This window comes from Eumetopias jubatus, unplaced genomic scaffold, assembly GCF_037043125.1.
Source record: "Eumetopias jubatus isolate StellerSeaLion01/CBP00866 unplaced genomic scaffold, mEumJub1_p1.0 scaffold_92, whole genome shotgun sequence".
Taxonomy (NCBI): Eukaryota; Metazoa; Chordata; class Mammalia; order Carnivora; family Otariidae; genus Eumetopias; species Eumetopias jubatus.
In genome coordinates this window covers 539,261-553,367 of record NW_028274898.1, presented here as the reverse complement: position 1 = coordinate 553,367, position 14,107 = coordinate 539,261, and the positions used below count along the sequence as shown (strand labels likewise).

General features: G+C 46.5%; 2 non-coding genes across 2 annotated transcripts; one reads left to right on the top strand and one right to left on the bottom strand.

Moving 5' to 3' along the window:
* Positions 1–718: 718 nt before the first annotated feature.
* LOC148161688 (U1 spliceosomal RNA) lies at positions 719–881 on the top strand. The gene has a single exon (XR_015767410.1). It is a non-coding gene; the product is annotated as a U1 spliceosomal RNA (small nuclear RNA).
* A 12,254-nt stretch (positions 882–13,135) lies between these two features.
* LOC148161687 (small nucleolar RNA U3) lies at positions 13,136–13,348 on the bottom strand. Its single transcript, XR_015767403.1, has one exon. It is a non-coding gene; the product is annotated as a small nucleolar RNA U3 (small nucleolar RNA).
* Positions 13,349–14,107: the final 759 nt, after the last annotated feature.

Sequence of the window (14,107 nt, the reverse complement as noted above, 5' to 3'; positions counted from 1 at the left end):
GACTTTTGGTCCTCCCCTCCCCCCCGCAGTGTCCAGGCCTGGGGGAGGCTGTGGGGACTGGTTTGAACTGTACAGGTGCAGCCATGGCACTCGGTGTCCTCCAACCAGGGTCCGAAGGGAAAGAGAGAGAGAGCTAGAGAGAGCAAGAGAGAGTTGTATCTGCTCTTCGCGGGCTGTTGGAAAGTCCTCCCTCATGTTTCTCTCTGGCTGGCACAGCCTTCCCTGGGCTGGGTGGGGGGGGTTGTGTAGGGTTTGGGGGGCCATAGCTGCAGGGAGAGGAAAGAGTGGTAACCAATTCAGGAGACAGAGGAGACTGGGCAGGTGAGGAAGGAAGCCAGGGCACGGGAAGGGAGAAGGGGAAGGGGGACTGGAGGAGGAGAAGGAGGAACACCAGTACTGAAATCCAAGTTGGGAGGGGAGCTGGGGGGCAGGGAGATGGGGTGGGGTTGGGGACTGAGGCGAAGCCCTTGACTTCACGGACGGGGCGTGTCTGATGCAAACCAGGCAACATGGCGGTGGGGTTCTGCAACTTAGAATTCGTGGGGCTGAGGAGGTAGCAGCGCTGTTGCGTCCATCCTATTCGGAAGCGTCGTGTGGAGGGTGAGGATGCTTGCGACAGGAGTGGGTGCCGAGGGTGTTGGGGTGCGCCTAGGCGAGTGAGCCTGTGTGTCCGGTGGAAGGGGGGTGAGACTGGTGTGGGGCGGAGGCGGAGGGAGTCACACTTACCCGGCAGGGGAGACTCCGGGATCAAGCAGGTGGTTTTCCCAGGGGAGGCCCTTCCATCATACCAGGGACATGCTGACCCCCGCGATTTCCCCGAGTATGGACAACTCCTCTGCATTATTTGTGGCAGTGGCAGTGGGGGGCTGCTTTTGCTCTTTCACCTGTTGTTGGTTGTTTAAGAATAGCCTTTGTTTTCTTATTCATTTTTCTGTTTGTTTGTTTTGTCTTTTCCATGACTTTGGCTGATGACATGGGCTGAAGAGGAAGCTCACTCAGGGGACACCAGGACCCTGAAGAAAACACCTCTGCTTTTAAGGGCTGCTTTCTTGAGAATCTGGGTTTGGCTGTTTCTCAATCAAAAGCATGCAGGACAGTTTCTGTCCACTGGTCATACATCCCACCTTGGCTGTCGGGGTTTTTTCTGTTTTTCGCAGAGCAATTTCTCTGCTTATATTTCAGTATGTGGTTTGCAGTCCCTGATCCAGCAAAGGTGCTTTCTTTTCATTCCCCAGGGAACAGGGGTTTGCATCCCTTCTCCTTCCTCCCTCCCCTCCCCACCTATCCCCCCAGGCACCCTGCAAAGCCTCACCCAATCCCCAGACTCAGTACCCTTGATTAGGCCACTTGGTAGCCTACCTAGTATAGCCTTGCTCCAGAGGACCCTTCCGAGACTAGAGAGGGTCCGGCTTGATGTACTGTTTATTTATTGTAAGTTTATTTGTTGAAGTAATCCCTACACCCAAAGTAGGGATAGGGCTCATGAAGCCAGATGGAGACTCCCCTGCTCTCCTGACTGAGCCAGCCAGATGCCCCCTGACAGGCTTTTAAAGAGGCACCTCTGTGTACTCACAAAGAACCCGCTGGGTTTGGCACCACAGACCTTTCCCAAACAGCAGGTTAGCTCTAGGACAAAGGGCCGTGGGCCTTCTGCAGCTCTTGGGCTCAAGCCAAAACTGTCCCTACTGATGTACCTGCATTGCTTTGTCAAACTGAGCTTGAAGGGGTTTCTGGCTTCAGGCTTTCACCAGAGCTGGTGTTTTTTTCTCTTCTCCCTAAAGGCCTCTATTCAGAATCTACAACTGAGGGTCTTCCAACTTTGATTTTCACTTAGGGGAGCCACACCAACTGGGACTCAGCAACGGGTTACTCTTCTGCCAGAAACAATTAAACAAAAGAGCAACAGCGTCACACAAGATGCGCGAAGTGGAGATTTCCAAGATCCTGGGCATCAGGCAAAGGGGACAGCCATCCCGGACACATGGCAACACAATGGTGAGCAGAGCCCTAGAGCTGCTCAGAGGTACTGGCTCTAGAGAGTTTCCAAGCAAGGCACTGGGGGGAGGGGAACTTGAATAGGAGCCCCATGGAGCTCCTGGAATTGAGGACACTGATCTGAGAGAACCCAGGACTGAGTCTCAGGGAGGACAGAGCTGCAGGAAGTCACCTAGCCAGAGCTGTGGAGGGGCCCTGGGGAGGCATGGACAGCAAGTCAGGGGGTAATCCTTTGCACAGGGCCTGGTGCTCACACGGTGCTGGGAATAGTGCCTGTGTCCAACAGATAGACTAAGCAAAAGTAACCCTCTTAATTTGTGAGGAATAGGGTGGAAGACAGGGGGAGGGCTTGCTACAGTACCTGGAACTCATGGTGAGTCCTCCACGGAGCCCTGCTCTGGGCCACTGAACTATGCATTGAAGCAACAGCAGAAATGTTTCCAAGTAACTTCAGTGCATCCCTGAACAAAGCTCAATATTATAGAAAACACAAAAATATCCAGCAAACAGCAAGGTAACATTCACAGTGTCTGGCGTTCCATCCAACAGTTTGAGGTATGCAGACAAAGGGGGGAAATGAGCCCTCCTGAAGAGATGGATCACTCATCTGAAAATGACCCAGAGCTGACAGCAAGATGGGAATCACCAGAGCACAAGAAAGCATTTGTTCTAACTGCATCCCATTGGTGAAAACATTCAGCAGATACATGGAAAATGTTAAAAAAAAAAAAAAAAAAAGGACCCAATCTCACATGAAGAGATGAAAACCACAATGTCTGAAAGGAAATGTACTGCAAGGGGCTGATGGTGATTAGGGAAGGCAGAAGAAAAACGTTCAATAGGAATCCAAAAGAATCTGCAGATCCTGCTGTTGCCTTCTGAACCACCTTAACCATTCCAATCCATGAACACAGGATGTCTTTCCACTTGTTGAGGTCTTCCTTAATCTCTTGCAGCAATATTGTGTAGTTTTCAGTGTACAGGTTTTGTGCCTCCTTGACTCAATTATTCTTCGATACCATTCGGGTGGGTGCTGTTGTCCATGGAATCGTTTTCTTAATTGACTTTCCCGGTGTCCATTCCTAGGTTATAGAAACACCTGATTTGTCTGCCTTGTACGCTGCAACTCTGCTGAAATAGGTTATGGACTCTAATAGTCGTGGTTTCTGTGTGTGTGTATTTGGTATTTTTCTTTATACAGGAGTATGTCATTTGCAAATCCAGATACAAATTGTCCCTTGAAGAACCTGGGGGTTAGGGGTACAGAGTCCCACAATTGAAAATCTTTGTATAACATTTGAGTCCCAGAAAACATAGCTACTAATAGCCTACTGAAGTCTTACAGATAACAAAAACGGTTGATTAATACATATTTTGTGGGTTACTTGAATTATGTACTTTATTCTTTTGATACAGTGAGTTAGAGTGAAAATATCATTGAGAAAATCATAAGGAAGAGAAAATGTATTTCTACATTTGTACTAGACTGTATTTGTAAAAAAAAAAAAAATAATCAACCCATGAGTGGACCGACATTGTTCACTAAAATTCAAAGCCATGTTGTTCCCCAGTCAACTATAGTTTTATTGCTTCGTTTTCAAATGTTTTCCCCTCACCTTCAGGTTTTTAAACAATTGAGTCATAACTGATTCCCCATGTGAGATCAGTTTCACATGGCAACACAGGGATTGGACGACTCTATAAATTATGTTAGGCTGATTACTAGTGTAGCTACCCTCTTTCACCTCGCAGAGCTGTTACTGCACCACCGACTACATAATATGAGATCTGTCCTCTAACATTGTTTTTAAATCTTCACTGTGGATGATGTTTTGACAGAGTATAGGTTTCTATGCCCTCCCCTCCCCCCACCACTACCATGGGCCGCCTTTGGACTTTCCAGAGAGGAGCAGTGACATGTAGGAAGTCCCTATTTTAGGCCACTGCAGCCCCTGATCTTGGACCAGGATGCTCAGCCAGGGCCAGGGAAATATGGATTAGCAGGAACCCTTCTTTGCAAGCCCAGCTCCAATGTGAAGGACCAGAGTGCCTCTTCTAGCCTCCTGCAGGGATGGTTCAGCACCCAGGAGCTGGCCCTACATAGAGGGCCAGAAAAGGGCAGATTCCCCTAAACGCAGACCAAGTGTTCCATTTCGACTCAGAAGAAGGTGAATAGCAGCACAGGTTCTTTTCCCTATGCTGAGCTTCCACGGGGGGAGCCTCAGTGCCACTGCAGGAGGGAGCATCAAAGGGAACCTTTGGATGTTAACCTAAAGCTTAGTGCTTAGAGCCCACCCAGGGGACCAAACCTACTTAAGATCCATCCAGATCTTGCCAGCAGCTTCCATGGGTCCTGCAGCCTTCACTTCCTTTAGGAATCTCCAGCCAGCTGGTGCCCTATCTTTGCTTGCTTCCCCCTGGTGTCCTTGGGCCACCTGAAGGTCTGTTCCCTTAAGTAGTCTGCCGCCTGGTGGATTCCAGGGGAACTGCCAGGGCCTGAGGCTGAAGGCACAGTCACTGAACCCCTGACTCCAGCTGGGAGGTCAGAAACCAGGCTCTGAGCCACCACCTGCTGGGACTCCAGGATGTGGCCCCTCACCAGGCAGTGTTTGCCTGGGGACCCCAGGACCCACTGATGTGCGAGGGTCGCCTTCTTTCTTTTTTTTTTAGGTGAAATTGACATACAATAAATTTCACCCATTGTCAACAATGACAGAGTTGTTCAGCTAGTGCCCTAGTTTGTTTCAGAGGCTTCCTTCACCTTCCCACACTCCCTCCAGCCCCTCTGCAGACAGTCTCCGCTCCCTCCTCCAGCCCCAAGCAGCACTGATTTGCTTTCTGTCTCTGTGCATTGCTCCTTTCTGCACATTTTACATAAGCCGAATGAGACAGTCTGTAGTTCTTGGTGACTGGCTTCTTTCACTTAGCATCCTTTTGAGGTTCCTCCATGCTGTAGCTTGGATCAGATTTCTGTGCCTTTTGTTGCGGAATAGATGCCATGGTACACATAGGAAACATTTGGTTTGTCCATTCACCAGCCGATGGCCCTTTGTGTTGCTGTCAGTTTTTGCCCATTGTGAATAACGCTGCCCGGAACATTTCTGACCGAGACTTGAGCGGACATATGTTTTTATTCTCTCAGATAGATTCCTAGTTGTGGAATGGCTGGGTCCTATGGCAAGCTTGTGCTGAACTCTTAAGAACTCTCAAAGTGGCTTCTGCAGGAGCTGTTATATTTTACGTTGCGACCAGCAATATAGGAGGGTCCAGTTTCTGCTCATCCTCAGCAACACTTGGTATCGTCTTTGGGACGTAAGCGCACTAGTTGGTGTAAAATGGTACCTGGTTTTCCTTGCATTTCTTTGAGAACTAATAACATATTACTAATAACATTGATTATCTTTTTATGTGTCTCCTTTGGTACATGTGTATTCGACTCTTATACTGGCTTAAACGAGTGTGTTGCTTCTGCCCATTGAGTGAGTTCAAAGTCCTCTTGTCTCTCGTGAACGTGAGTCCCCATTGGGTATTTAATCCACAAATATTTTCTCCTAATCAGTGGCTTCTCTGTTCCTTTTCTCAGTGGCAATGTTTGATGCAAAAAACTTCTTCATCTTCAATTTTCTCTTACGTATCGTGCTCTTGCCGTAGTGACTTAGAACTCTTTGCTTACTGTGAATTCCTGACCATTTTCTCCCATGTAGTCCTCTTGCACAATAGTTTTGGCTCTTATACTTAGATCTGTGACCATTTTGAGCTCATTGCTGTGTAAGTTGTGATTTCCAGCAACAGCTGTGGGGGAGCTTTGTCCCGACAGGTTTAGGAGAGCCTAGGGGACACTTGTGTTTCAGAGTTAGTCTCCCCTGGGCCAGGAATGGAGATTTCACCCTGCTGCACCTGTTAGTGAAAGGCTGAGTGCCTTTGGGGAGGGGAGATACATGGGGCTGTGGTCATATACGGCATGTACTCCCCGTTCTCTGGGACTGGGTACAAAGGAGCTCCAGGAGCCCCAGGGCAGTCCTGCTCACAGGTGCCTTTAGAGGCAGAAACACACTGAGAGCAGGAGAGCATAACACAGAAAAGACCCCAGGGATCCCAGCGGATCTGGGTTGGGATCCTAGAGGGTCTTCTATGGATGGGCACATTTTCCATGTATATGCCCTTCTATGGGTGGGTGGGAAAGAGGACTCGCACACAGCCGGAACTCAGGAAACATGCCCAGAAGGAGTGGAGCGGATTGAAGGCATGTCCCACAGTTTGCAGTATTTTTCCAACATGAAAATCATGGTATTTGCCTGCATCAAAGGTGCTGGGGGGACACATGCTGCCTCGGTCAGTAGAGCGTGCAACTTTCATTTCAGGGTCATGCATTAGAGTCCCACGTAGGTGATGGAGCCTAGCTGAAATTAAAAAATAATAATAATAAATAGAAAACGAAGAGGTGCATGCTTCAGGAATCAGAATTACTCCCCCTAAGGTAAGGAGGGGGCATCTACCTTGGTCCTTGCAGTTCAAGAGCCATTCTGAGCACTACAGAATCCTAAATGTAGATTAACCTAGAGAACCTACACTTTTAATATTTGTTGGGTTTCCCCTGTGTGGTTAGAGGTCCACTGGCAGACAAAAGTTGACATGCTGAGCACAGAAGCGGACCAAGAAACAGACTATTACCTGGATGCACCACATTATTCTCCGTCCTCACTGCAGTCTCCCTGGAAATGGGAATGGGCAATCGAAATGCCTGGTATTCAACACAGGTTAAGAAAAAATGGAAAGTTTGGGTTAACAGTTTAAATTATTGTGTCCTCAGATTGACTTTGATGGCAAGTGGGGACTCTGTTGCACGTCTTCTAGGTTCTGCAGGTGGAAATGAGGGGCTAAGGGACAAACTAATTATACAACTCAGAATAACTTTGGTAACTTAGTATCTTCACACTTCACACAGTTTTCTTTCATTTTGACTGATCCCATAGTCTCAGGCTTGAGTCTAAACACATTTGTACAAGGAAGGTGATATCAATACCACACCTAAAATCTGTACCGCTAAATGTTGTAGTGCTTATTCCTAATGGTACTTTAGGCTTGTTTCTAACTGCCTGTAGCTACGTTACGGCTGACTCTCAAGGCAGCCCATTCTAACCATGTGTGCACTTCTCTTTGGCCCCACCACCAGGTGAAGCAGTGCATCTGAGCTGTCTCCATCGCTGGGGGAAGGATGTAGGTCAGATAGGTAATAAAGAGAAAGGGGGACTGGGGTGCAGCAAAAAGAAAGCATGCTTATGTGTGGGTTGATTCCAGAGAGGACCATTGCATTGCTTTTTAAAATTTTTTAATTTACTTATTTGAGAGAGAGTACTTGAGATATCAGGAGCGGTGGTGGGGGTAGTGGAAGAGGAACAGAGAGAAGCTGACTCACCACTGAGCAGGGAGCTGGACATACGGGCTTATCCCAGGACCCTGGGATTCTGACCTGAGCCAAAGACTGACACTTAAACAACTGAGCCACCCAGGTGCGCTTTAAAATAATTTTTAAACTAATCTGGTCCACTTAACATAGGCATTGTATTAGTTTCACATAAGGTCATGGGATTTATTTTGTATTTCTTTTTTAAATATTATTTATTTATTTAGAGCAGGGGTGATGGGCAGACGGAGAGGAAGAAAGAATCCCAAGCTGACTCTGCACTGAGCATGAAGACTAAACTGGGGCTCAATCGCATGACCTTGAGATCATGACCTGAGCTGAAATCAAGAGTCAGACGCTGAACCGAGAGAGCCACCTTGGTATTTCTAAGAATGATATGTTTACCTTTCTCTCTGAAATAGGCACTGAGTAATGAGCAAGGCGGAGAGAAACCATAGTACCCATAGGCGCCAAGGTCAGATTGCCCAAAATGTACCACAATGGCATATTTGGGGGAAACAGAATGCCACAACGACCACTGGTGCATGTTCATTCAGACTCCAAGATCTCTGAGAAAACTCGAGATTGCAGGGTTAAAAATAACCTGAAAGGATCAGAGTGAAATGCCCTTGGGATGTGTGTGGTCTGATCTAAAGTACACAGCAGAAGATGTTTTGTAGATAGGAAGCCAGCTGTAAACAGCACACTGTGCATTCCCTTTTTTGTTTTCTTATCCTGTGTTAAAGACTGAGTACAATGCTGTTTACAATTAATTGATCACAGCCAGTTGCAGATTTCTTTATTCCTTCTCCACTGCCATTGCTTCACTTGACTAACCCTGTGTACGTGGAAGATGCGCCTTACTAAGCCCCTGCTGTAAATCATTATAGTACTATATCACTGTAGAAGGTATATTAGATTATGGAAAATAAACCTCAGGACCTCGGGCTGTTTGCTTGGGGTCCCCTGTGCCTCGCTATACTGTCGTCTCTTTTTCTTTTTTTAAAAGATTTTATTTATTTATTTGAGAGAGAGAATGAGATAGAGAGAGAGTGAGCATGAGGGGGGGAGGGTCAGAGGGAGAAGCAGACTCCCTGCTGAGCAGGGAGCCCGATGCGGGACTCAATCCCTGGAATCCAGGATCATGACCTGAGCGGAAGGCAGCCGCTTAACCAACTGAGCCACCCAGGCGCCGCGGTAGTCTCTTTTTCTCAGTTCCTTCGCCACCCCAGGTCCCCGACTCTCTGAGGTCGACAATATTGATTATTTTGAATTGAAGCTACCCAAAAAGAAACTGGTACCAGGACACTCAAACCCTCCTCTGTCTCCCTGAAAGCAGGAAACCAATCTCCCATATGAAAAAGGCACCCCCTGTACTAAGAAGTAAAAAGACATCCTTCTCACCAGGGTTTCTAAATTCGGTCTAGACACTCTCTAAATTAAAACTCCCCCAAATCCCTGAGAAATGTATTTTCTCCTTGTCTAAAATGCATAAAAACTGTCTGCCTTAATACTTTATATTTTCTTTAAGGGTCTCCATTTCAATATCCGTTCTCCATGCGTATTCAATGTCTCAGTGAAACTTAATTCTTACTTAAGCTGGGAGACCAGGACAGGTAACAGAGGAACTTCTCCTTCCCTGCATACATTTTTTGTGATCCTAATATCTTAGCCAATGATTTGTAAAGGAAAGAAGTAACAGAATTATATACCTGGGAAAAAGATTTGTCCCCAGGAAGGAATTTCTGGTATTTTTAACAGTGGAAATATCTGCATTTGATCCAAAGTCTCCTAAAAAGTATTTATTTTTAAGTTGAACTTCTAATTTAAGTGTCCCCTGAAATTCAGATGTGCCTTCCCAGAGGGTACGTTAGGAGACTCCACAGGGAAGCTCGCAGCCAAGTCCTGTGTGGGGGCCGTGCTGCCATCAAGTGCTGAAGGAGTTTGGGAAAATCTCTTCATCTCTCTGCGCTCAGCTTCCTCATGTGTAAGATAAGGTTGTTATTCAAATTCTCCACGGTCCCTTCCTGCTCAGTTTCTCTGAGTGCACAAGGGTCTGCGGTGCCTTTGAAGCAGCCCTGGGGACTGCAGCTGAGACCTGACTTGGTCCCTTCACTGTGTGTCTCTTGCAGGAGCCTGAGCTGAGCCCACACTGAAAACAGAGAACAGAGGGAGCATTTGGGAGACAGAAAATCAGCAGGTTTGGAGGATGAGAATAACGCAAAGAAGGACAAGGCAATGGTGGAGCAGGTGGTTGCCCAAAGGAGGTAAGAAGAAGGACAAGTTGGGTCCAGAAAAATCAGGGGAAACTGAGGAATGCATACAGCGGCATCCAACTCTGCAAGGAGCAGCCTGAGCTGAGCAAGGAGAACGAGGAGAGTAACTTTGTCCACGGTGAACCTGTGCACCTCCCGAGGAGCCCCACAGAATGGATCGGGGTTGGTTTGTACTGCAGGGAAGCACCAGTTCCAAGAGGAGGAGGAGGAGGAGGGGCACCTGGGTGGCTACATCTTTAAGCGTCTGCCTTCAGCTCAGGTCATAATCTAAGGGTCCTGGGATCGAGCCCCGCATGGGGCTCTCTGCTCGGCGGGAAGCCTGCTTCTCCCTCTCCCGCTCCCCCTGCTTGTGTTCCCTCTCTCGCTATGTCTCTCTCTGTCAAATAAATAAAGAAAATCTTAAAAAAAAAAGAGGTGGACGATGTGACCATGAGGTTCTGCCCCAGACCCCTAGCTTTGACCTTGGAGCTCCCTCACGGTCGATGTTCTCCAAGTAAGTGTGGGCTTAGAGGGATCAGTGATGTTTGGATAAAGGTTGGACTTGTCCATTCTTACCACAAAGAGTTCTACCCTAAGGTCAGGAAGGGCCAGGTTAGGAGACCCTTGCCTCTGAGGCAGTGATACCAATTATATTCTTCTGAATTTATGGTTGTCAAAGACTTTACACACCTTTGTCTTGACCGTGTGTTGAGTGTTTCATTTTCCTTAGTCTCTGTTATGAACTTGGAATTCTGACATCAATAAGATTTCACAGAGGAGGTCAAAGCAGTGAGAGGAAGAATGCAAACAAAATCTTGTAGCTCAGCGCCCCTGGGTGGCTCAGTTCATCGAGAGCCTGCCTTCAGCTCAGGTCATGATCCCAGGCTCCAGGGATCAAGCCCCATTGAGGGGGGTGGCTCCCTGCTCAGCAGTGGAGTCTGCTTCCCCCTGTCCCTTCCCCAGCTGTTCTCTATCTTTCTCTCTGTCTCTCTCTCACTCTTGCTTTCTCCCTCACGCTGTCTCTCAAATAAATATATAAAATCATTTTAAAAACTGTTGTAGCTCTCCTAACCTGGGGTATGGTGGCAGTGCAGAGGATGGAGGGGGGAGGGGGCTAGGCCGAAGACATCTCTTCCTACTGAGAGAACCATTGAGAGGAATCCAAGAGGACAGTCCCCCTTCACCAGAGCTCACCACAGGGGAGTGTCATGGGGCATTGAGAGTGTAGGGCAGGCTCCTCTGGAAGGAAGGGTATTTGTTGCCTCCTGGAAGAAAGCAGAGAGCATTCGTGCATGTATTTGGGACAGGAATGTAGTTGAGATTAGAAATTTGCCACCCCCTTTATCAGATCCATGAAGGAGTGTCTCTGAGAGCTTCCTCAGTGCTTGGTTTGGTCCTAGGAGTCATGAGTACAGAGATGAGTAAAACATTATCCCAATTGTCGTGGGGCTCTCAGTCTAGTAACCAGAAGTCATGAAAAGTGTAGTGGTGGTGGATTCCTTGGAGGAAGTGGCCAGTGCTGCCTGGGGATGGCCTGGTCTCCCTCCGTGTTTTCCAACAGCTGGATGACCTGTCCTGACCCAGGGACCCTGGGCCTCAACTCAATTTCAGCCTCTCAGGACACAGCCAACACCTAGGTTCCATGTAAACCCAAAGCAGTCAACACTATGAAGGTCTGCAGAGGAAACTGCTGGTATCAGTAGCTCCCCACTTTGTCTTGGCCAACTGGAAAATAGAGGCGAGTTCATTAAGTCTTGTAGGGTCATCCTTGCCCTAATGATCAGGGATTAGTCTTTCTCTCTGTTAAGTGAAATACTTTCTAGCTTCAGTATTCTCTCTCCACTTAAAAACTTTGGAACTATTGGCTAAAGTATAGATCAAGTAGCTACAGTGAAAAAGGGGTAAAGCAACTTCCAAGCTGCAGTGAGAATGCGCAGAAACTCTTATACTGAATAATAATCGGACAAATCACTTTTAAATTGCACAAAAGGTTTATACAGTAATTCTGGAATAGACAATGTAAGTCTGTCGCTTTCTCCTTCTTCTTAACATTGCTTTGATAATTTAAGATCATTTCCATTTCCATATAAACATTTGGATCAGCTTAGAAATACTTACTAAAATGTCTGCTAGAAGGTTGATTGGCATTGTATTAGATCTTTTGATCAATTTGGGAAGAATTGTCCTCTAACCATAATGAGTCTTCCAATCCACCACAAATTTTATCTCCCCATGTATTTAGTTCTTTAATTTCTGGAAGTAGTGCTCTGCAGTTTTCAGTGTAATGTTCTGACACATATTGTGTCTGATAAGACAATGCAATAGGAAAACTGGTCAAAAGACTTGAAGAAGAAATGCTTCACAAAAGAAGATACACAAATGGCCAAAAAGCACTTGAAAAGATGCTCCACTTGAAACCATTGAAAAGCATGAAGTTGAACATAAATCAAAAGGGATTCACTAATGTCTCTGCAAGGCTCCATCTTAAACTAAGTAACCTTTTCCTTCTCTTCTGCAAACCTCTGCTCCTCCCTTCTAAGCCTTTTGTTTCAGGAGCCTGGTACCACCCTAAAGACAGGATGAAGGAGGCTGGCAGCATGCACACAATTTCTGTCAAAATAAAACACCCCCCCGCCCCTTCCTTCAGGGGGAGGGGACTTACAGTTTTTGAGGGCCTTGGACTGTTCTAGCCCCCTGTGCCCCGAAAAGCAATAAAGCTATTGTTCCTCAATATTCCAAACTCTGTCTTCGTCTTATATTTTGGCTCTGAAGCACAGAGGTCAGTTTTCGACGGTACACTCAGCCATTGGGAAGATAAATTAATACTACAGTGAGTTACCATTACACAACCATCCCCGTGGCTAAAATTACGAAGACCGAAAACATATGTGGTGAGGATGTAAAGTAACTAGACGTTTCATACACTTGTGGGAATGAAAAATGGTCCAACCACCGAGAAAAGCTGAACCACAGATAAACATTTACCAATCACGTGAACGGCCATTCCTCTCCTAAGGATTTACACAATATGGCCACACAGCAAACTGCACATGAATATTCATCATAGCTTTATTCCCCATGGCCAAACCCAGGAAACTGCATAGATGGCCATAAATAGGTGAATGTACAGACCAAATATATCCATACAGAGGAATACTCCTTAGCAATGAAAAATTCTGAACTGGTGATCCATTAGTAATATGGATAGATATAAGAATCCTTAGGCTGCACGGAGGAATGTAGGCATAAAAGAGTTCCATTTCCATAACGTGGTTAAAAATCAAGCCGTCTTTGATGCCAGTGGTTGCCTGGGGCTGAGGGTGAAGGCAGTGAGAGACTTCAATGGATCCACCCAAGGGAAGCTGTGAGGTAGAAGAAATGCCCTGTGTCCTGAATGGAGCAGTAGTGTCAATTGTATGTACATCTGTGAAAATGCATTTAGTTGTACAGTTTATCTTTTTTAATTTTTATTTGTTGAGAAAGCACTCACACTGCATCCTCTCTCTCTTACCCTCCAAAGGAGGAGAAGAACGATCATCAGTGGCAATGGGCAGCTGTGGAAACAACACCTAAAATCACGTTCATGCTCAGGAGAGAACAATGTGCCTCCTCCTTGAGGTTTCAGGTCCTCTACACGTTCAGAGAAAATTCTCTAGTAACAAACTGTAGAAATGAACTGGAGGGTATTATGCTAAGTGAAATTAAGTCAATCAGAGAAAGACATGTATCCTATGACCTCACTGATAGGAGGGATTCTTAATCTTAGGAAACAAATTGAGGGTTGCTGGAGTGGTGGGGGTGGGAGGGATGGGGTGCCTGGGTGATGGGCATTGGGGAGGGTATGTGCTATGGTGAGCGCTGTGAATTGTGTAAGACTGATGAATCACAGACCTGTACCTCTGAAACAAATAATATATTATATGTTTAAAAAAAGAGAGAGAGAGAAGCTAGTAGGAAGGGAAAAATGAAGGGGAGGAAATCGGAGGGGGAGATAAGCCATGAGAGAAGATGGACTCTGAGAAACAAACTGAGGGTTCTAGAGGGGAGGGGTGGGGGGATGGGTTACCTGGTGATGGGTATTAAAGAGGGCACATTCTGCATGGAGCACTGGGTGTTATGCACAAACAATGAATCATGGAACTCTACATGAAAAACTAATGATGTAATGTATGTTGATTAACATAACAATAAAAAATTTTAAAAAATAATAAAAAAGAGAGAGAGAAGCTAGTAGGAAGGGAAAAATGAAGGGGAGGAAATCAGAGGGGGAGACGAACCATGAGAGACGATGGACTCTGAGAAACAGAGGGTTCTAGAGGGGAGGGGGTGGGGGGATGGGTTAGCCTGGTGGTGGGTATTAAAGAGGGCAGCATTGAAGGGAGCACTGGCTGTTATAGGCAAACAATGAATCATGGAACACTACATCAAAAACTATTGATGTAATGTATGGTGA